Below are 25,609 nucleotides of genomic sequence, written 5' to 3' on the forward strand. Positions count from 1 at the left end.
TATATTATGCATTGTTTCTATGTAAAAGTTGTTTAACATTTTATTTCCCATAATAAGGCAGCATTCAGTTCAGTTCAGTTCTTATTTCAGAAAGCAAATGAGTAACGAAGAACAATTGAAATCTGTTAAATAGCAATATACGCTTTCGGTTTGATATACATTTTTTTCTCTTTTCGATGACGTAACATGTTAGTACCCTTATACAAGAAGGTTTCTCCAAAAATTAACCAATTAATAAATAACGTACACGTTCATTTGTTTTATTTTATTTCGATGTAGAATATCTAGATTAATGTTATTGAAAGAGTTTGTATTGTTTATATTTTATTTTTGAAAAATTTTTGGTATAAGGGTACAGACATGTTACGTCATAGAAAAGACAAAAACAAGTACTATTAAATGAGCCCAATGAAAAAGTACATTGCTATTTAAAAAAATTTATAATATTTTTCACTTGTTTTTTGAAATAAAAACAGCTCAATGCTGTCTTATGGCAAATAAACTTTTTTATTTGTACATTTACTTATACATTGTAGTTATTTCTGTACACAGTCGCCACTCCGATTTAGACGGCGTGGCTTCAATGTCTACGAAGGGTAATTAAGAATAATCAGAAAGGGATGTATAACGCATTGTCCTTCTTAAGCTCAAGATAGGAACCTAATTTTTTTTTATTTTTTACTGTTCCTTTTTACCTTCCCTCGTAATTCGTCCTGGATTAAGTAATTTTAAATGCGCGCGTCCAAAGATTCCAGAATTCCACAAGGCCAAAGGGGGATAAGTTTGCATATTGCGATGGCAAGGTTTATAAATATAGACGGTATTACGGAGAGGGTATCGCGATTTTATTTACACGTTATTTTATATTGTTAATACTGCAACCGTTTATCACAGTGCCGGTTTACTGTCTGGAGCAACTTTACAAATCGATTTTCCTGGGAAATATCAAACTACCAAAATTATACCAATTCGTTTACCCAAAAAGTACCTAAACTTTCTTTGATTTTAACTTTATATTGTTTTTACAGTCACCAAAGTATTTAATTTCTCTAATTCTCTTTAGTCTCAATCTTAGCAGACGATCTGTACGACATAGCGACCACCACGCGTCTCTCTCATTTTTTCCCCTATATCTCGTGTGCTTGAAAACGGAATCATCGTAAAATTCACGGCCCGCGTCTATTTTCCACCAGCCGCAAGGCCCTTACTCTTATCTATGTACGTTACCGTAGCTCTGCAAAACGGAATGAATGCAATGTTGATAACTCGCGTATCTTCGTTCAAACCACGCTTTCGGAAACGTGCTTGGTATCGCATTATTGTTTGAATCTGTGCAATACCAATACTTCACTTGGGTACTTAAAATAGCTCTTTGCTTAAATTATGTAACGGGCGAACAAAAATGAGTTGCTGTCGAGTCGCCTTTGGAAGTTCAAGTTAAACACGATTTCTAATGTAAACAAAAATTCCAAAGGTAACTCGACAGCAACTCATTTTTGATCGAATAGTACCTATAATGTATGTACATGTATCAAGTAGTAAGTATCATAATGAGTAATTTGTACCTAATTATGTCACACGAGGAGCAGCAAATGTTGCTTTTGCGCTCATACATACACTTGCAACGGATTCAAATTCACAGAACGTAACTTTTAACGAAAACTAAGAGCGTTTAAAAATTTTGTTGTTGACTGAAACTTATGTAAATTTCGTTAATTAAATATTTTCTCTCTATCTTTCAACGCAAAGTGGATGAAGGCAAAAAAGCCACTTTGACATGTTATACATTAATTAATGCATAGCATTGCAACATCAGGGGCTTTTGAAAGCCGACAATTTCTTAATTATCAAAGATATAAGTACAAAAAAATAGAGAAGAAAAGGCTTTTGTAGAAGTCAGTAGCATAGAAATAATTTATTTCATTTCGGTAACACAATTTTAATTTGTTGAATGGAAATAGTACTTCATTTGGTTACAATTAAGAGTAAAATATACCCCATTTAATAATGGCGAAATGAAATACTGTTTGCATTTAAAACCTAGTATTATTTCTTAAACGCTGTAATGGATATCCCACTTACTTCTACGTGAAAGCTTTCTACGTGAAAATGTACAAAACCATTTTTGGTCTTTTTTTATATCACAATAGGGAAGTTATTAGACTTTCAAGAAAAGTTAGATTTCTGTTTTTTCATGACAGGCATATAGTATGCGAAAAAATAACATTATACAATTCCTGTTCGAAATAGAAAAATTAGTCCAGGTTTCGCTTTTAGGATAATGTTGGTATGGGAATATTCGCCTCCAGAAACTGTGTCCCGGAAGAGAAAAGAAAATTCAATGCAGGGGAATTTGCTTCGGTAATTTCACTCACGAGTTTTCGCGACTTTTCGGGCGGCCGACTGGTTGTTCGACTACACTGAATGTTCCTAGTTAAAATCGCGGATCGGGCATAGATTTTTGTAACGGTAGGTGTAATAGAACCATATTTAACTGAAACTCAAAATTGTCATCGCAAAACTGAAAGTAAAACGAAAGCCAGTTATGTCAAAACTTGCGAGGAACTTCTGTATTTCACGTATCAACGCTGAGCTTTGAAATTAAACAGAAAATTAATAAAAATAAACTTTTATTAAGAAAGAAAAAACTAGAATTACGGCGATTCTACGGCAGCAGTTACAACGGCGGAACCGTCAACTCGGGTGCCATCATGGCGCCTGGTCAAAGTCGGGGGTAGGAATAGTTTGGCGATCGATCTTGGAAACCTGAGGCAAACAAACTCCATCAGAGTAAACAGCAGCTGTAGGAATTCTACAGGGCAAGCGGCGGACTACTAATAAGGTGACTGATACTTAACGCGTACAGCAGTTTCCCCGAACGGGAATGAAAGCAACAAAACACAGATTAGCTGTATCTACGGGAAAGCAAATGCAGGAAATCGAAACAATATCCCCCCCCCCCTATTATTAAAGGAACAGAAAGTACCAAAAAGCTTACCTTGAAATTAAACGCGGCAGTAAAAGTACGTCCAACAATTAAAACTTCTTTAATTAGTTGTGCGGCCTGTGGACGGATTGAAATTTCTAAAGTCGGTAGTCCAGTTACGCTCATTGTTAATTATTTCTCAGGTCGGCATAAAGGTCTATTTTCAACCTGATAACGACATAAACCAGACCGGCCTTGCAGTTTTAATGCTTTTATTAAATTAACATAGTAAACCAAAATCATCTGAATAATTACTTAACGAATCTGAAATTCTAAAATATTAATTCACCGTCGTCTTCTAAATGACAAGAGCTTTCAGACGCAACAAAGTCAATTGAAATATCTTTACGGGAACAGTTGCAAACGGCGAATTAATTGCAGCATTTGTTTACGGCAACAGTAGCTTAAAACGCTTCTAGATACCGGGTATTCATCTACAGAGTGATCACTACAGTAGGTAAACGTCAAGGAGGAAAATAGATGCTTCGTTACAAAAGAAAATCAATATGCTACTTCAAAAAAAGAGTAATTAATGTTAATTCAGAAATATTTGATAACTTGCACGTTAAGGTTAACGTTTCTGATATATCACATGGCTGAATATCTGTAGTTTTATGTTTGGCAATTTGTCATTAATTTAATTCAGAGTATGGGATTTACGTCAATCCCATAGATTTTAGTACCACAAGTAGGTATCTGCTGTATATCTTAATCAGTGCTGTTAAAATTCTGTACAATGATATTGACAACTTTATAAATTACACAACTTGAAACTGGCAACGGATTTTTGTATGATTGGCGTACAGTATCTTCTTGGGAAATTTCAAGGTGGAGATATTCGGCAAACACGTGTGGGAAACACATCAAACAATTTTGAAACTTGAAGCTATCGAATCGATTGCGGCCGGTAGAGGAGTAGTTATTGTTGCCAAAGGCACTAAAAAAGTTACAATGTATAGTGTTGAATGGAAGGGGCTGCTGTAATTTGATTGTTGACACATTGCCAATGCTATCGCACTTTTGGTTCTTTGCTTAGAAATGCACTTCGAGAATCCATAAATTTGTTGTCGGGGAAATTTTATTTCGTAGTTATCTCCATTAGCGTTCTCGATAAGAAATGAAAAAGTGTGTGAATGAGAAATGATTCTACGATATTCCTCTCGTTATACTCGTACAAAAATTAACGATCCAGTTTGCATGTCAAATAGGCTATTGTCATACAAAAATGACCCTTGAAAAAATAATGAGAGATGCCCACTTTTAATTTTCTACCCACGTCTAGATAGGAACACCTGGGCAATTTATTCACATTCCGTAATTAAGGCAGAATCATGCAAATGGTATTCTTTTCCAAACAATTAGGCACGTCGGTTGGGGATTTTTAATAAAATCTGAAACAATGGACTTTCAAGGGAACCCGCGATACAACTTAACGATTATATTACTGCTGATTTTTCATTGCTGGCATTTGCCCTCATAGCGGATCCATAATCGAAAACTTTTATCATGTAGTTTTATTCGTGTTTGATGAATACCATTGTGTGGGAATGAATTTAAAATCGAAACATAAAAATTCATAATTCAAACAGAGAGCATCAACATTACGAGCCTCTAAAAACATTTCCAACAAAAGATCACTTCTTTTACTTTTATCAAAATATTAATCACTTTTCAACGTATATTGTTCGTTATTTTGAAAGTGTCAAGAATCTTACCATTAGTATCCTTAATGAGAGCTTGATAGTACTCTGCGTGTTGGCCGAGTGTTTAAAGAAGGCCTAAAAGAATGAAAAGATAGATTACAGATTAAATCGGCGATTGGGAAACTTACACCTTTGTGGATGGTATACTGTAGAGACATTGAATTTATTAACTTAAATAAATTCATTGGTGTAGAGCATCGTTGATGTAATGGGTATACAAATACAACCACAATGCAGGACTCTTCGTATGGTTTCCTAGATACTTATTCTGTTTTATCGATTGTAGATACTATGTAAACATACCTAATTCCGTTGTAATACACCGATGATGTAAAAAAAAATGCCAAAAAATTTTCAAGACTTTTATAAACTGCGGTTTAGTGACAAAAATTTATCTTGACGAACTGATAGAGATAGAGAAAAAGACAATTCGCTCCAGATGAAGTACCTTGTAAAGAAATAGTAATAGACGTTGACATATCGGACCTGCAAAAGCAATGATATGCTGCAAGAAATTCAATTATCAACAAACAATTTGTCGATGTCCAAACTGCAGCAACCAAGAGACACAGCTACAAAATTAATTATGTATACGATTATTAAATTGTGCACACGGGTGATGGATGCATATTGAATGATGGCATAATGTGGCTACTTGCAATACTAGTACTATAATGCAGCTATACAATGACATTACTTTAACTAGTAATGCAACGCAATCATGTAATCACTCGGTATGAAATACCTAAACTAAAGGCAAAAGAAACAAAAAATAAGATCATCTGAATTAACATAAGATGGAGCAGCCCTGGTTACCAGGCGAAACAATTTAAACACGAAAAATAAGTGTATACTTGTAGTGGATGACAGCGTTATTCCCCCCACCAAGCTCAACAACGGAATTTCCTTTTATTTCTTTCTTGCATAAAACGAAAGGGAAAATTCGAATTCCGCGTGCTATATTTTAATACTAACCCTATCAGAAATGTTAAGCTAAACATTCGCGCGTTTTTAAAAAAATAAATACTGCAAATATTTAAATCGAATTTAGCGTGCAAAGTCGGTTCCATCACAGTATATTTTTGTATTATTTTTTATACTATGCGATCAAAAATGAGTTGCTGTCGAGTCACCTTTGGAATTTTTGTTTGCATGGAAAATCGTACTTAACTTGAACTTCCAAAGGCGACTCGACAGCAATTCATTTTTCATCGCCCGTTATTTATGTTACAATAAAATGTTCAAAATGAAAATATACTGACTAATAAGTCGAGAAATGTAGGTAAGTCGCAATCAGTAAATTCCTCATCCATCCAACCTATATATTGTAATGCTTTAACATTGACTGATATGTTATATAATTGGAAACCATTTCAAAAGAATAAATACCGATTATTATTATTACCTAACAGTTCCAAAATCTAGAGTGCAAATCCTAAAACATACATTCACCTAAATTACCGGAATTGCTGAGCGAACAGCAGTTGATTAGTCGCCTCTTACGACATGCAGTGCCTCTGCAGTAGGGGTATTCTATCCCGCCCCTACACGGGTTTTGGGAATACTGCAGAATGTAATAACCTTAATAATAATAGTTTATTGTCCAATAGATTACAAAAGTCAATTAGAGGACAATTTAATTGAAATTAAAACGATGTACAGTAGGTATTTAAAGAAAAAATTGTATAAAATATTAAAGACACAAGTGAGAAAAAAAGTTATACCAAAAAATAATATACACACATAAACAGACAAAAACAAATATTAATTTATGACAGAGGGGCTATGTTATTAAGTATTAACCATTCTAATGAGATAGGTGATTTAAATAACATGTTAGTATAGTGTGTAGATTAATAAAAGTTTATAAACGGCAGTATATACTGCCAATCAATTATATTATCACAGTTTTAACTTTAAATCTGTGATATTATGTAATAAATTATACGAAAACGAAACACACCTTTCACTACGTCTGCCTTTTGCTTTACCTGTACGTACCGACCCTTAAAAATGTCAAGTTATGACACTTTTAGTTATGGACTATCTATGTATGTTTAGGGTGAACATTCCATAATATCCCATTCACAGGGAATGGTCCTAGAGTCCTGGAATTTTTTGCAATAATTTTTGCCAGGTCACAAATTTAGCTGTCTTAAGGGGCGAGGGGGCCTTAAATTATTTCCTGAGTTACAAATCCTGAGTTAGAAATTAATTTTATCTTTCATGATATCCTAGTTAAAGGTATCAACGAAAGGAACCGTTTTCTACCTACTACTTTTGACCCCTTATTAAAAGAGGGGATTGGGGGGGGGGGAACTGGTTTTATCCTTCATCGTACTCTAATGAAAGGTCTCAACGAAAGGATTTCTACCAATCATAACCCTGTAGACCCATTATCGTGATCAGATATATGGCCTTATATCCGCAGAACGGATTGTCGGAAGAAGGTACTCATAAAGGTCGATTGGGACGTTTGAAACAAATATTTTCATTGGTGATGTCAAAACTTTAACAGCGAATATCTCAAAAACGGTTTGTCGGAGGAAAGTACTCTCAAAGGTAAAATGAATCGACTGGATGAGACGTATCTATTGGTGAAGCCGAAACTAATACCTTCACAATGAAGTGTCGGAAGAGGGTACTCATAAAATGCAATCTTTGGGTAAGTTTTCAGTGCAAATATCTGCGGAATAGAGTATCGGAGGATTCTGAGTGTATGCCCGGCGGCCTTTAAATCTTTATGTGTAAAGAGCCTCTTCCCCAATAATCATCTACCAAGAATGTAAACATCGATAGCATACTCCTTCCTTATAACCCAACCATTTACTAAGCTATTTGGGTTAAAAAAATGGGCTTGTGCATAATTTATACTTGTTTGTTTCTAGTTACTGTATAAAGCTAAACGAAAAACATTTCCCTTTTCAAAGAAATGGAGTTGTAGACAATTGTTTTTCCATTCTGCGAACTGTATTAGTAAGTACATCATCCAAACTTTTCAACCGTGAACCCGCACGCAAACAACCTCACCATGGCGTGGATTCACTGAACCGTAGATTTAGAGTTTCCATAGAGAATAAATAATATGAACCTGTAAATCAAGCGGATAACACTAAATTTTTGCCAGACACGTCGCTTACTTAATTAATTTTAGTAGCAAAATTCAATTATCTGATATTTTCGAACTTTCCTTTTCTATTTGAATAAATTTAAAGCAAATGTAGCGGAAAAACGAGAGACGGCGCACTTAAACGGTGGAACAATCTTTATCCTCAGACACTATTCACGGCGTTCAGCATTCGGTGTATGAATATTATCAGTTTCATACGTTGAAGGTTTACTTTAGCACTTATTATATAAATAACCCATCAACGTCAACTAAAATTAATTGCGCCATCATCCTTCTTCGCGCAGCGACGTTTTAGGGAGAAGGTGATTACGTATTCCATTCCGCTGGTCCATTTTGGAAGGGTTTTACAACGGTTACAATAGCTTGAGTTTCACTCTTGACATGGAAACATCTGGCAGGTAACCTTCGGGAGGTGTAATCAAACACATATTTGAAAGACAGTCGTTCAAAACCCGTCCAATTTTAAACTGATATCATTTTACATGTATAAGTAGGTAGGTTTGGGTGGTTGAGAAATATGTACTATTTTGAATCCTACTACTTGTTTTACTTCCACTACACTGAGAGGGAATAATGTACCTATCACGTAAATGTGGACGACACTTTGAACTTTCTGTTCTTGGCCAAATTAATACATTAAACTTGGTTTGTCAATATTGGTTGACTTTTTGTATGTTGCAGGTAAATAATATCAAATTGATTGAGTTTTTCCTTTTCTAAGGTATACTCCGAAAGATTGTGCGAAAGTTATGATGGGGGTGGACAGCAATATTAACATCTTTCTGTATTTAAAAGTTCATGTACAATTACGACAAGAAACAAAAGGGTGGAGGTAGAGTAATCTTTATATTTAAAAACGTTATATCAAGGAGACGTCGAAAAATAACAATTACTTGTTGAACTACAGGTTGCAGCGGCCTTATTGAGCTCAAGAAGGACACTTTCTGCCAATCTGTAACAGGCAACAACACAAACAAACAAGCAAAAGAGGTAGTGAATAGCGCGGCACATAAAATATTGCGTAAGCAATGCTAACGTATGACACTGATCAGGTATTCGTATAACTAACCCGTAATTAATACTCAATTGAATCAATAATTCGAAAGACTTTACGGTACTTTACTTGGTAATAATAGCAGAGTAATGCGCGTTAACTTTTCATCAAAAACCACACCCAAATCCACATACCTACCTACTCTCTCGAAACAAAATCTTTTCCATTTTAGTAAGTTCAAACAGTAAATTAGGTGTGTTAAATGACAAATGATTTCATTCAAGCCACGTATTAAGCGATGTTAGTTCCCTTTTAAGATCCATTACTCTCCTTGCCTATTTCTAATAGCTGTGAATAACTTCGAGTCATCTCCAAAAATCTAGTACAACCAACGACGTTACTAATAGCTAAATTAAAAATGGTAGGACCCAAAACTGACCCTTGGGGAACCCCTAAATTAACTTGACTTAAAACCCTTGTGCCAAGCATATTATTGGAACATCAACTTTGACAGGAAATTTAATGGCATCTGTGGTGTCTTAATTTTCCCCGGTAGTCTACTTAGGTTTCTTCCTTGAAGCAGTTTATTCTAATCTGAGACCCATGGAACATACCAAAACTTCCGATTTACTGTCTGGCGCAATCAGATTCGATTGCCAAAAATTTTGATTGCACAGCACCCAAATTTCCGCCCTATTAGTAGTTCCGCATTCCATAAAAACCACAGAGTTTGTGTATCACTCAATATAGATCATTTTTTCGGAGAATTTTGCTTCCTTAACCATCAGGTTGTTTTGCTTGGCCCTCTAATTTATTCATCGTTTAACAATCAAAAGTTACACTTCAAGCTAAATGTGTACAGTGTGTCACCCCGAAGAGAAGCCGGGGATGGCCACCATACTGAGTATATTGATAAAATGATAACCAACATTTTTCCTACAATCGTGTAAATTTTAAATTAGTAGATACGCACTGGAATTGTAACATATAATTAATAATGAGGTTCATTTGTGAAAACATATAAACAGATATATTAAAAAAAGCTTAGCTAATGCTACAAGCACGTTGATGTCATAATAAAAATAAAAGCAAAGTTTGTCGGTTAAAAATCAGTTACCCTCACCAGTGATCCTTTCAAAATTATTTAAACTTTACTAACAATATACACAAAGTGAAACGCATAAGATAATTTGAAATAAAAATAGAAATCTTGTTAAAGAAATTTTAATGTCCTTTATTACCTCAACAGATGGCGCTGCTAGTATAATATAACAAATAATTCAGTTAATGCATTGAATAATATTATTCAATGGTTAATGTAATAATTTAAATTCAAATCTGTTACCATTGAATAATAAATCTTATTCAATGCTGTTACTACAATATGTGGTCAACATTTTCTCATTATCGTGGTGTCCTTGCGAAGTGAGACATCATAGCGCACTTAATTTTGCTAATTAATAAATCTTGTGGAGTTCGACTTTTTTGTAACTTAGGTAAGTTCATATTACTTTTGTGAATTATGTATGTACTTAATTTAAGGGATTCTACGAAGCTCTGGATAGGACACATAGGAAATTATTTTGTAAATTACAGTTGTAACTGGGAATTAGTTTATAATTTACAGTTGTAATTGGGAATTACACCAATTTACAGTTGTAACTGGGAATTATGCTAAATTTACAGTTGTAACTGGGAATTATACCAATTTCCAGTTGTAACTGGGAATTAGTTTATAATTTACAGTTGTAATTGTCAATTACACTAATTTACAGTTGTAACTGGGAATTATACTAATTTACAGTTGTAACTGGGAATTATCCTTGACAGTTACAACGGTAAATTAGTTTAATTCCCAGTTACAACTGTAAATTAGTGTAATTCCCAATTACAACTGTAAATTATAAACTAATTCCCAGTTACAACTGTAAATTAGTATAATTCCCAGTTACAACTGTAAATTAGTATAATTCCCGGTTACAACTTTGATTCATAAATTCAAGTTGGGTGCAGTCAAAGTTAAAAACATGTTTAAGATACCTAAGCAGGTAGCAAAAATTCTAAGAAAGTGTGAAATGCACAGAATGTGACTCATATTTGGTGCAATAAAATCCTTTGTGAAAAACTGCATGGGAAGGTACATGGAATTGCTCGTCAAATTCAACGTAAAAACTAAGCAACGTGTGGAAATTAGTGAATCCCTACTCATATATTGCACATAGGTTCTCAACGTACGAGTTTTGTGTTAGCAGAGATCTAGCCCTGTAGCAATTATGGGCCCTCGTGCGGTAATTCCCAGTCTATAGTTGAGATTCGAGTACAGTGCCGGCATTAGATGTCGTAACTAATGCGGTTACATTTATTTACCACCCCCGTGACTTTCTCTTCATGGCGAAAATTGGTATTTTACAAACAAGTCAGTACACGTAGCAAACACATTAAAATTAATGATCAGAAATATAAATTTAAGTTCGGACCAGGGCCCGTATGAATAAAAATAAGCAAATGCTTATACTTGCAAAATTCAAAGTAAATACTCGTAACTGCCCCTTCATACTGGTCTGTTTAGCAGCGCTGCACTGCGTCCTGTCCTACTGCTTAGCAGCGCTGCTAAGTCGCCCAGTGCGGAGGAGCACTTACGAGTATTTACTTTGAATTTTTCAAGTATAAGCATTTGCTTATTTTTATTCATACGGGCCCAGGTCCCAGGACCATATAATCGAAACATAAACATAAATTGGGCAAAAATGTACACTAAAAACGTAAACGATTTGATAGAGTAAGTTAATTGTATTTTTTTATCGTTCGTTTTTGTATTTTGGGCTAGGCTGAATTGTATAAAATCAAACTCGAACATTTTTACCATAAAACCAGTCTTTTAAACCATACGGAATGGCGCATAATGGCAGAGGGGCGATCAAGGTTTCTCACCGGGGAAATCTTAGAGCACCGAAGTCCTACCGAGGGAGGGGGAGGGGCGATAGTGTCCCTGTTCTACTATTAAGAATGGCCCTGTGTCCCTGACAAATCTACACATACAGGATGTAGCATTGGTTTGCGCACTACAGATATTGCAATAGTAATTTCTTTATATTAAAATATTCTCTCGTAATTATTTTACAGCAAAGTTGTAAATAAATTGTTTGTAGATTGTAAAATTCTGCGTCTATTCATGTGCCCAGTTGTAAATGTGTGCTGTGGGAAATCGGAGAAATTAAGGAAATTATAAATTAGGAGTCACTCGTACCGTGAAATTATTGACCCAAAAATTCGTCCATGCAGCGTACTAGAAAATTACACTTTTATTATTTTAGCAGCATAAATGAATGCTCACACCTTTACAGAATTGTTTACAAATAATAGGATAAAAATTATAATAATCACAAAACTGTTTTTTTTAAAAAGGCTGCCATATTCGGGGATTTGATATGGGTCTATCCCTATGCCTTTTGCTAATGTAAAAACTTGAAATGAAAATCGTTAATAGAATTATCAGGGCTTCAGCGCGTCCATTACCTATGACTTTATCATTAGAATTTTCATTTAAATATTCAAGTACGTCTCTGGTATTGTGACCTGGACAACCGTTCATTTGTTATTTCATCTTCCGGCATTTTCAGTTACTTTGCACTAGTTAAATGTGTAAAAGTGACGGGCATCCAACGTCTGACTGTTTAGTTTATTATGGAGCGTAAAGGAACATTCATCTGTAAAACACATATTTGTTAAGAAATTTCGAGTTTTGTTGGCCTTCTCCATCAAAATTCTGTGGTAGTAGTTCTTGATTACATGCACTGATAACAATGTGAGCGAAATTTATGTTTCTTTAAAATGTTGTGTACTTTAGTCTGAAGTATGATGAATGTCACAATATGCACTGATTAGTCTTATAGCTTTCGTTTGGATTTTCTCAGGGGTTTTCCACTACCGTAGTTAAGACGCAAACTTCATTTTCGTTCATTGTCTGTTATATTCTATACTGTACCTGTGCTTTTAAACTTTCGAATAATTCTTTGAATTGTTGTATAAGAAGAAAATGTTCTATTTGGAAAGTTAACGCCAAACATATCCCTTATTGCACGGGATCTGTTTCCAGAATACCACCATCTTTACAATTTGAACTTTTTCAATAACTGGATACATTTTAACCCCAATAACTTTACGAAAATATGACAAAACCAACTTTATAAATCATTTTGACAGATGTAAACAAGTAAAGTAAACTTGTTTCAATCATTCCGAGGCAGCAGTGATTTTTACGCAAATGTCAAACGATAATTTATTTAATTTTTCCAGTTATCCGGTATGGGATGGATTATTGCTTATTGAGTAAGTAGCAGTCGAAAGCTATAGGGTCAAACCTGTTCACGTTAAAATGTAGTAAATTTAAATAAAGATTCATAACGCAGCTCTTATTAAAACAAGTCACCCAAGATGAAACCATTAAAACAATACATTATGTGGGTCGCAGAATGAAATAGGTAACTCCCCACTCCCTTATCAAAAACCAGAAAAAGAGCTAGAGAGCATCCCGAAACCGATGGACAACATAGTGACTAAAATCTATACTATAAGGAAAAATCATACACCGATCTACTACTACACTTGGCCAACAGTTCGACAAAAGTCAGGTCTAATTACGATTATCTGGAGCGATGTAAATAAATGAGACTACGTTTAGTCTTGGCTAATATTTATAGACTCCTCAAATTAAAAGTAGTGTTTGAAAAACACCTTGCAACTGTCCCGCTTAATCACTTAATTACACTGCAGGGGTCGATGATTAAACTTGAACACTTCTCGCACAGTTTTATACACCAAGGGTGGTAAGAACTAATTCAATAAATCTTTAGAGATACAGGATTCGTTTCTATTATCCATTCATCGCATTTAACCTCATCAGCGATCGAAGCGATGGAACTGTGGAATATTGTATAGAGTCCTATTGTCGAGAAATATTTCTCATTTTCTGCACTTTAAATTTATGGTTTAATTTCTAAACAGTACATTAAACTGATAAATTGTTGGGAAGTTTTATAGCAAAACATCGTTTTCACATAAATTTGGAGAAGTTGAATGCGGTTTAAGTTAGATGTAGGGATATAATAATACCCTTGTTTTTAATTTCGAAAGTTTCAAGGATTTGTAACGCTCATACAGAGGGTACCACCCAATATTAAACCATTAGAATCAGACAATCGGCAATTTGATTTACAGGTACATTTGTATTCTGATCCTTATGAATATGTGTTCCTGTGCGTGGATACGTGGATTGGAAAAACACCAGATCGATGTCACACAAGAAATGTTCATTTATTCGCGCAGACCTCATAGTAAACTTAAAACGAAAACTGCACTACCACGCTTTAGATTTTGCGGCAGAAATAAGTAGGTAGCACTGAGTCCAAATTTCAACCTGCCTTTTTTACAAACAATTAGCAATCAAAAGGGTAGTACAAAATCCAGTTAACGGAAATAAAATAAAGAAAATGGTAAAGTCCATCTAATTAAAACTACACAAAATGTATTTTTTCTACTCATATGGGTTAATGAATACATTAAACGTTCCAATTTTATGAAGTAAGAGTATAAATTCCTCACATTATTGGATAACAGCAGTGAGTAATAATTAATCACTGGGCATGGCTTTAAAAAAACTCACCGCAGCCAGCCAATGAGAAAGTTTCATAAAAAACAAAGAATCAATCTGTCAATTTATCTGGTTGTAACTTCCCTTTGTGTCGAAATATAGGACTTGCCCAAATCTAAGAATTAGATTTAATAACACAAAAAACAAAAATGTGAATGCAAAATTGTATAATTGAAAATCAATATTAAATTAAATAAAACATCCTATGCTAATTTAGACCATTTTTAATATAAATAAAGTTGCTGAATTGAACTCAAAGGAAAAGATCACTGTATTACCGACGCATCGAGTTTGAAAGTGTCAAGATGGATAGCGAAAATGAAAATAATGAAAGTTGTACGCCGCCAAATATAACAGAAACGGCAAAAAAATTATGTTTAAATTTATAGCCGGAAAAGTCTAAATATCTTAGATCGATCTAAGCTAAATATAAATATGAAAATTTGAATATTTCACTCCCATTTTCTCGACCTAAAAGACAACTACTTACTACTTACAAAAGGATCTTCAAAGTGTAAAAAGTGAGTTCAAAGTGAGGTTAAGTATTCGTACAAATTCTGTTACTTCGTAAGTCGCACATGCCTGTTATTTTGTCGTAGTTTTGGTAGTACCCGCATTATTCAATGTTTAGGCGATTAGCTATAATTACATATAGCAATAAACCCACAATTTAAACGATCAAATTTTAAGAAATGAGAAACGAAAGCTTGACAACCTTTTGATACCTCTGATATCATCTCAATTGTCACACTGTCACAGTATGACCAACTTTAAATATTTATAAAATAACTCGACTGCAATTGGTTTGGTAACAAACGTCAAGTTTGAATATTTTCATTAAATTTTGCCAAATATTCGTAGAAAAAGTATAGTATTCTATTCGCATGTAATGGCTATTACTCATTCGAAAGAATTACGGCACTCGCCTTCGGCTCGTGCCGCAAACACATTCTCATGAGTAATAGCCACCATTACATGCTCATGGAATAATATACTATTTTATTATACCTGAATCACAATCTCTGTTTTAAACACTCAAATGCGTGCGAAAAAGGGCCTTTAAAACACACGTGCTTTAAAGTTGCTAAGTAACGATACTTCAAGTATGACTTTTGAAACTGTCATCTGGATGCAATAAAAAAATCCTTTTAGGTCGCTTTCTGTAAATGCAGAACATTTGTTTGGCTTTTGTAGCTATCCTTTGGTTGAAGCTTTCACAAACGCGCGTAATTTAGGGTATGCTTCCAAATCTGTTCCACTTTTTAATCGCAGCATTGCTTTAAAGTTTTTAATGAATGCACCAAAATATAGAAGATTTAAATACCTTTGACATTTCCTTCATATATGCCAGCATTATGGATGCATTTAAGACTGTATTCGTAACTTCCTATTCATCCATGGAAACAACTTTTCATATTCTTTAAAAAAGGCTTTACTGGAGTTGGATTTTACACCTACCAACGTTTGTTTAGATTTTACAACAATCGATTTAATGGACGGTGTATTATCTTTTTCAACGGAAATCGTTTATTCACAAAGACGATGATTTTTATAAGCAAACGTCAAGTGACATTTCCATGGCAATCGTGAAATTACGAACACCCAGCCCACTTAATTAGACATGTATTCGAGTATAATAACGTCAATATGATTTCATTGTATTTCCTATTTTTAAATTATACTGCAGGTATAATAAAAAATACTATAAGATACACGTGCATAATTGGTCTTTAAGCACTTGCAACGTTAAAGGCACTCCGCTTTGCGTCGTGCCCTTAAACTCGTTGCGCGTGCTTTAAAGACTTGATTATACACTTGTATCTTAATATACTAATATTTACAAAATTCCTTTTTTAAATACAGTCCGGCACTAGTAAGTTGTCTCGACGAAATGCTGAAGCTTTTACGAAACTGAACAAAAATTTCCCAAAGTTTATTATGATTCGAATATTTATAGCATAGGTAAGATTTATAACGAATGAAAAAGTTCTGAATTTCGATAGTTACCCAATGAAATGTAAACCACATTTATATAAAACGGCGAAATAATAAATCAAATCGAAAAGGTTTAATTAACAAAACGAGGTGGAAAATGTCTCTTTGCATCTCCAAAGGGAAACGAAAAACTTGTATCTGCAATTAAAAGAATCCGTCTTGTTCTTATTATTTGGGATTTAACAAATACTGACGTCGGAAGTAAGCTCCGTAAAATGGAATCATAATTAGCTAATTGGAATACTATTGGCGTAACAGAATGTGTTTATAACAGTTAACGTATAACGTAGAAATGTGCTTTTGTCGCGCAAACGTATTTCAGGAGAAATAGTTGAAAGTGTAGTGGTTGTCAGGAAATTCAGAAGTGAATTTGTATAGTGACCAAAAGCGGAATTAGGTCACTAATAAATTGGCAAAAAAACATAATTTCATAACGAAAGCTTAGGAAGCTTCGGCAGATATGCTTGAAACTTAGTTGATGCTAAACACTTTGAATTACAACATTTCCTCCAATTGTCTTGATCGGCCAATCGGCCTTGTAAAACATTTTTATTATGCAATAGTCTACCATTCCACAAAATTATCATTACTGGTAAGAAAATGTTGATTATGCATTAAAATTCAAATTGCTTATAAAATATGTATAGTAGCGAGTCCCGCAGTTAATACTGTGAAACGAGCTCTACTGCATAGTGCAATATTATGTTTTATTCGCTAGTATGTGCATCCCAACTTTATATTCCGAAAGCGTTTGTAGCTGCGCTTCCTCTCGGTATATACGTACTCCCTTGCAAAGTTTAAACCAAATCAGTAAACTCGCGGAAAAGTTACTATAATAACTTCATGCTTTAGCTTCCATAAAACGAACTACGAATATGGTTCTACAATTTTGAGGGAACTGGATTGAAAAAGAACCCTTTCAAGCGATTTTCGTAGTTAAAGCCAAAGCCGCGCAACTGTTACAATTTATTACGCGTATAGTTATTTACATAATAAGTCATGAAAGTGGTCGTTTACATGACGCGGAGGCTTATTCAAAAGTACGAGGACGCGCAGCGTCCGAGTATCTCTTTAATGCATCCAAGTCAGGTGGACTCACTTTCATGACGTATTATGTATAAAATTTTACCTGAAACCGCAACATGTAGATAACTTTTCCAAATTAAATTATTATGTGTGAAATTTTGATACCTAATCACGCATGCTAAAATCACCTTATTTAATTGTTTCCATAAAGATTTCAAAATAATTAAAACAATCAGTGTCATTTTTAATGCAGTTTACAGTTTATGCTTTGTAACTTTTCAAATATACAGTCTTTATAACTAGGTACAAAAGCAGGTATCAGTGAAGAAGAGTACCTACGCGAGATGTTGTTATAATGTAGCCGAAGCTGCGGCCGCCGTAGTACAAAGTCAAGAAAGAGGTATGAAAAGGCGTACAAACCTTTAATGACTGGCGCAAAACTAAAGGAATAATTACTTCCACACGTATTCCATTAATTGTTAGTAATTAAAAAACCATTATCCTTTGTGTAGGTATATTAATATTTAAAAATATCCACATAGTCTGCATTATAATTGTCCAATCGTTGATTGAATAACTTATTCAATAAACGTTCTAATTGTTATTTGCATGTACTAGGACTGTAATGGGAGTCAGGCAAAAATATTACAGTACTAGTCAGGTAAAGATCAACTTTCTAATGTCAAAATAGCCCTGAAATTTAGATTTTCTTGACAGTTTCAGGTAAATAACTATTACACATTACTGACGAGGAAATATTGAAGTACAAGGCCCTTTCGGGGCCGACTACTTTAATATCCGAGTCAAGTAATGTCATTTTACTGACTGAGTTCTGTATTACCTAAATTTTACCCGAAATCGTATTTTAATATAAAATTTCAATTTTCATATAGAATTTTTGATTAATGCCAATCTGTCAATGATGACGGGAGTCATTATAGACATTTAGCAATGTGACAGGTGCGGTAGGAAAACTGACAAGTGCGGCCGGTAAAGTGACAGGCGGCAGGAAAAGTAGACTGGTCTGCCTCGGTCATGGAAACGAACATTTTCCTGACATAAAGTAGGCATGAAATAGTATATTTCATTACCAGTCCAGAAAGGAAGATTTTCCCGTGGGCGCATGACTTCATGCAAACACGGAAAAAGCCTTTCTGGACGTGTAATGAACGATATTTTTCATTATACCTCCCCGAAAATAACGGAGAATAATTATTTACATTGAATTCCCACAGAAAACTGTGCTTGTTCATTGCCTTATGGTGATCTCGATCATTTGTTTTTGAAGCAAAAGTTGGTCCAGTAATAAAACTAATAATAATAAGATCACTTGCTTCGACACGACAAAAGTACGGGTTTCTTACATTTTATAGGTCTTGCTAGAGGTTTGCCAGATTTAGAAACTTGTGAAATGTAAGCCACTGTTCGCAGGCTAGTATTTAATGCATCCGCGACTCCCTGTGAGTTGAAACTTTTTACGTATACGAATTCTTATATTACTCAAATAATCACTCACCTATCTAACGGCTGCAACTAGTAAAATTTGACCATTCTCGTTTAAATAAACAACTTTATTCGCTTTTTCTTGGTAAACCCGATGGCATTTTTGGGTCTAACAATTTCTGGCGAAATTAAAATTGCAATGAGATTTATGCTAGTTATATTTGTTAGTTATGAAACTAACGCATTTTTTATTTGCTAATGTAGCAAAACGCGATAACATAATGAAAACGGTAGCACGGTAGCTGATTTAACATTGGCAGTAGTGGCGTGCACTGCTGTGCTTCATACGCAAATGAACAAAATAATTCAATAAATTATATAGCTCGAAAAATTTCGTCACTATATTGCTTATATAATTATAATGCTTTCGATTGTCAATTCTTCCCCAATAATCCAAACCAATAATGTTTAAAGGCAAAGGCTTCGTTTCATTATTATAGATTATTGCACGAATTGACTCTGCATTAACGAAAAGACACAAATTCAAGTAAAATAAATCAACTTTGTGTTTATGTTATAAACAATATCCCAGATTTGCTTAATTAATTGAAGTATCCAAATACAAGGTGCCCTGTCATTATTTGGTGTTTAGATATAAATAACGTCTACATGTCGTCGTTTACATACACAAGAATACCTACTTCTACTTACTTAGAAAACGTTTTAATCAAATCCAAAAAGCATTTCATGTTTACATCGAGTGGGAGTGGGACCAATTTTTGTGCAAAAATTAAATTAGTACCAACCACAAAAGAGCTACAACCATTTTAATCTACTTTCCAAAAGAAACCAATCACGAAATTTTTTAAAAAGTAAGCCAGCCATTTTTTGAGGGCTTTTATTTCTAAAATCAATTCAGACATAATTTGCCCAAAAAAGGATCTTATGCAAGTTTTAGATAGATATTGGTATCTAGTATTTTCAAACAAATTTTTTTGAAAATAATTGGTTTTCCAAAACGTGTCGGGTTCTAATTTTAATCAGCACACAAAACTGTCAAACTTTAGCAATTTAAGATTGTTTCTATCTTTAATAACAACAAAGTTATCCAAGTAATACCACTCGTTCTTGAGCACCCTGCATTATTAGAGAATGCTGTAGATTCGAAGTGTTTCCCGACATTACCAACCACTCGTATAATGGCGAAAGAAGCAATGGAATTTTCGAACCGTCGTCAGCGAAATACCTGTATTCTCAGCTAAGTACCACCTTATTTTGATTACCTACTGCAATGTGACGTAGTTTTACTTCCTTACATACTAAACAGATTTAATTTTAAGCATAACAGTCTAATGGTGGGTGGATCCATTAACCACAGCAAAACCCCATTTCATTAATTTAGTTTTGTAATAGTAATCCTGAGGGCCGCTAAATTACAGCCCTTAGGTACGAAATAATCTAATATATAATTGCATTTTAAGAGAGGTATTGTAAAACCAAGCTGAAGCAGAATGAGATAACTTTGTTAATTATTCTTCGGCTTTTTAGAACGATTAATTTTTAAACTCATTTTGCACTTCGATTCTTTCGTCCATGTTATACTAATGTCCCATTTGTTTGGGGCAACCTTTTTTCGAGGATTCCAATCGTTAAAATTGAATATTGGAATTGGGGTAATGGGCAGCCTACGCTTTAATGTATGAAATATCAACTCGTTTCTCATTAAGAGTTCATTTCGAGGCAGTATAGGTAAATATCGTCGAAAATTGAAATATCAGCCAGACGCGAGTAATGTAGCAATTCGTCGAGTAATGTATTATTTCAATTTTTAGTTCATGTCCGAAATGTACAGTTTTAGATCACAATAAAACTTTTCCCAACTGACCGTGACTTATTCGTACGTAATTTTGCATCATAAACCCCAAAGATTAACCGAACGTAATCGGTATAGACAGCTCGAAAATCTATATAAGCTCTTATATTCGGATGAACGAAAGCTGTTTAAAATGAACAAATAACGACGTGGTGTTGTAATAGATTTACAGCGGAAATAAATAAAAGAAAAGTAAAACTAATAAGAATCGGTTCCCAATAATTCTTCATGGACGCTAATATGTTTAAGAATACTTACGAGAAAGAATGGAGAAATTCATGACAGATTGACGATTTTGTCAAAGCGAATTATCGGGGTGCGAGTTTTCAATTCAAAGTGCGAGTCCGTTGGCAAAGTTTTGGATGTAAATTGGTTTGGGGAGAATGCTTCTTGAGGTAAAATATCCGAGTGCAAATTATCTTAAGTCCAAATTTTCCTTGGTGTTATGTGTGCGGGCGCGAATGGTTCCTTTCAAGTTCCTCTTTCAGTTTTTCCTCAGTCCCCTCACGTTGCAACTGCGCTTCTGTTAACTTTCCCTCAAGTTCTCCTTCAGTCCCTCAGTCCCATCACAGGTTCTTTAATTCTTTGATTTTCTCAATCTCATTAGTGAATTTTCTTCGAGGGAAAATCAAAAGATTCTTCTCATATTCTCAAGTTCGTGGTAAATCCTTCTAAGTTCTGCTCAAATTTCTTTCATTTCCCCCCCTGATGTTTGCAAGCCTCTCTATCTCTAAATTTTAACTACAGGAGGGTTTCTGTACCGTTTAATTTGTTCCTTAAACATCATCAACGTCAAATTCGGGTTTTCGCAGTTAATTTTTACATACCTACATGTACGGTTGGTACCAACCAAATAACGATGAATTCAATACTTTTTCCCGCCGTTTACCTCGAAAACTCAAAGCATATTTGATAAAAACGTTTCATATTTGGGATCATTTGGGACGTGGAGCAAGAAAGAGGGGCGAAAGTGCCATATCTGTTTGACACTTGTAGTCTTAACTCACATTTCCCTACAAACGTGTAAATTACAAGCGCAGGTGCAATTATATATCTCTTTCAAAGGGGAAGTTTATAACTGGACATAATTAGGAGGTAATTGTGTTCCATTCGTGGCATATTTGTAACACGGCAGGGAAAATTTAATTTCTCGATGACGGTGGTATAGTGTTATAATTTAAATTCTTACATAAAGACGCTCCTTTAGTAAGTCTGTATACTTTAATTAAATTATGTGTTTATTTATTTATTTTAACTGCAACCAAGAGCTTTTATGCCAATAATAAGCTACAGGATGACAAATATAAGAAATGAAAGTGATGATGATGATGATGAAATGATAATAACAACTAAAGGTGTTTTGACTTTGTTTTACCAAATAAAATAGAATAGCGCTATGTTGTTCTATGGAATGCAGTTTTACAGGAATTTTTAAATGAGACGAATACCGGGTGATATATGTGTATTAGTGAAGCAATTTTATTACTAAATTGTGCATTAGAAAAATAAAAAAAAGTGTTCGTCCCACGAGAAGTACCTTTAGCGCATTTTCCATGCGTTGATCAGTACTATCCAAAAGGCTATAGCTATATGCGCCATGTTTTTCTTTACTAGAAGCATCTATGGTCAACATTTCAAAAAGATGTTTCCGTAAATAAGAACGTAGTCTGCCGATGCGCGCACTTCACTGCAAATATGCGATATGCTGGCCTTTACAAGTAACTGTGGTTAAAATTAAAAAAAAAATCTCTACCAATAAGACAGTTGTGTTTACAATATGCGATATTTTTTTGTTTACTAGAAGGATCTTTGGTTAAAATTTGAAAGAAGTACCACCATAAATAACGAAGTCGACATTACGCAGTCTGCGCATGCGGACACTGATCGCCAAGATTGTTCTTGGTTGAGGTTGAGGAGCGAAAGCTGTAAGCTACCGAATGCAAAAGAACGAACTAAATATATTGAAAACGGTAGGAGTAGCCTGAGACAGACGGACGGACGAAGAAAGTGGCCATAATAGCGCCTTCCAAAATCAGTTGGAAAATGCGTTAAAAAAGGTCTATTTTAGATATTTTACGTAGAAACTAATGACGTAGTCAAAATCTTTGTGGATATTATTTAAATGTAACACTGGACTCTACGTAAGAATATCTTTTTAGCGCATTTTGGGTGCGCTTGCAGCCACTTTCTCTGTCCGTCCGTCTGTCCATTTGTCCATCTGTACGAGGATTTAACTACTCCTACAGTTTTCAAGATATTAAGTTCGTTCTTTTTGAATTCGGTAGCGTATAGCTGTAGCACCTGAGCCAAGGAAAATCTTGACAATTAAACTGCACATGCGCAGACTGCGCAATGTCAACCTCATTATTTATTATATATTTTGTTGAAATTTTAACCACAGATATTTCTGGTGAAGGTAAACATATCCCAAATAGTAAAAATCAGATGTGCGCATGCGCAGACTGCGCAATGGTAACTTTTTTACTTATGAAAATCTTTCTCTAAAGTTTAAAATCAAATCAAATCATTTATTGTCAGAAGTACCAAATGTGGCTTTGACATCTCTATAATGTACAATGTAATTAACCTAAAAATAGAAAAAGCAAAATTCGAGATATAAACTACAAATTTTCAATAAATATAAATATCTTAAAAACATATGCGAACTATGGACGTACACTACACATTAAAATTTTGATTTAGTAAATAATAATAATTTAGCTTACGCTACGCATTTAACCATAAACGCTTCTAGTAAAAACAAACATCGCATACCTATAGCATAAATTAAATGTGCTCATGCTCGGTTTTTTTGCAGATTGTTGCTCCCCATCTTAACTTAGAGAGGGTTTATAATGACACGATTCAAAAGAAGATTTTTTTCTGATCTAATGATATACCGAATTAGTTATCAAAAATTCGACAATAAATCCAATTAGCAAAATCCGAAGCAAAATCATGTTAAGCCATGGAAATTTCCTAAAGAATTGAAATAGGTTTATTTTCACACACAGACTCATTAAAATGCACGGAAAACAAATATGGCGTACTAGAGTAAATATTTCCGCTGTAAAAGTTGTTTATTAATTATAAATACTTTTTCCTCAGTGAACCGCATTTTACAAAAAAATTGCCAGTTGTCATATGATATTAATTTCGACGTTTGAATCTGCTTTTTGTCTTAGTCATGGCTAAACATGATTTTGGTAAGTGGATTTCTCGAGTTTTTGATAATATAGTGAGAAATACACCTGAAAATTAACTAATTCCTATATCATTAGACGAGGAAAAAATCTTTCTTCGATTGGTGTCATTATAAACCCTCTAAGTTAACATGGGGAGCGACTATAAAAAAAAAACCTTTTCGCATGTTAATTCCCTATGTTGGGTTTGGGAATATTCACCCGGTATAATAACATCTGAAAACGTTTTCGTTTACATCCTATATCTCAGAAACAAACGTAGCTAGATTGATGATGTTTATGGTATTAAATGTTTCACAAAAAAGTGGCACAGGATCGTTAAAACCGCAAGTCTTTATCTTTAAAATCAACTAAGATACACTCAATACCCAACCAGAATAGGACACACTGTACTCACATATTTGAAACCATGATCGACCGAAGTTTCGGTTTCGCCACGTTTCGGCCAAAATTACTGGTTTCAGCGGCATTTTCGGTTTCCTCCAAAAATTGACCGAAACTTCAGCTGACCGAAAATTGTCGTGTGTTCGAAACCGATTCGCTCTCTTACACTCTTATTCTGCGTGAGTTTTTAACCCCAGTTTTAACCTCAGTTCGCCAGCTGTTACTTATAGGTAATTCTGTCTATACCGGCGCGAAAAAAACAGTACTTAGTAAGACGTAGATTGATGTTGAAACTTGAAACTTGAAACTTGAAACATTGACATATGCGGATATGTCTGATTATGAAATTATTATAACAACCTGTTGCCAAGCTAGGAAAAACACTACATTTCATGGTGTAACTATTTGACTAAGTTTTAATTCAGTTACAGAATTTTCGGTTTCGGTTACGGTTTCGGTCGAAACCAGGAGAGGTGCCGAATCTTCGGTTACGGTTTCAGTTTCGGCTGAAAACCATGTTTCGGTCGGACTTTAGTTGTTAATAAATGCTTGGCGTTATACAGCTGCACAAATTGAGCACAAACTTTGTGTGAATAGCAGTGCTTTTAATTGGTTGCCCGTTAAACGGGTTGTTTTCTATTGGATCAATGGTTTTGTAAAATTGCGCCGCAACTGATTGAATGAACCATAATGTCCATAATTAATCATAGCTATACCAATTGGGTGGCTAAACTCGATACATTTACTCGCAAAAGACAAGCGAGTGTCCTAATGAAATTATTCGGAAGTCCTCCTAACTGACCCTTTCTTTGATGGCGAACACATTCGTCTTTGTCAATATAGTCAGAAAGAAGAGTTACAGTCATTTTTCTTATGACAAACCGACATCATCCACCTCTTGGAAAGCTAGAGGAGCGCCACAAAAAAAGAAAATGGGGATCGTTGTTACATCTAAATTACGAAAACGATCTCGTTCTTTTGTCATTTCGTCACCGACTTTATGCCAGACTTCCAATTTTATTACTCGCGACATTCACAAAGTACAAATTGTTTCACTTGAAAACAATTGAGAATTAAGCGTAATTGCGAAATAAATTATCTCTGTTGCCTGAACGAGATACATTCCAGGGAAAGGTACTGTTTAGTTTAATTTACGCAATGTTTGATTTAATCTCAGCGAGACATGTTATCCAATTTTCGAAACGAAGCTTATGTCGAAAAT

At 34.4% G+C, this 25,609-nt stretch overlaps 2 long non-coding RNA genes across 2 annotated transcripts in view; one reads left to right on the forward strand and one right to left on the reverse strand.

Moving 5' to 3' along the window:
• Nucleotides 1-25,609, reverse strand: part of LOC116170386 — a 101,146-nt gene that overhangs the window by 43,505 nt on the left and 32,032 nt on the right. The gene's annotated exons all lie outside the window — the stretch shown is intronic.
• LOC116170385 overlaps nt 10,191-25,609 on the forward strand; it is a 53,826-nt gene continuing 38,407 nt past the window's right edge. The window contains exon 1 of the long non-coding RNA XR_004145222.1: nt 10,191-10,309. This is a non-coding gene — a long non-coding RNA (uncharacterized LOC116170385). The remainder of the gene's footprint in view (nt 10,310-25,609) is intronic.

Source organism: Photinus pyralis, unplaced genomic scaffold (genome assembly GCF_008802855.1).
Source record: "Photinus pyralis isolate 1611_PpyrPB1 unplaced genomic scaffold, Ppyr1.3 Ppyr1.4_LG5, whole genome shotgun sequence".
NCBI classification, from domain to species: domain Eukaryota; kingdom Metazoa; phylum Arthropoda; class Insecta; order Coleoptera; family Lampyridae; genus Photinus; species Photinus pyralis.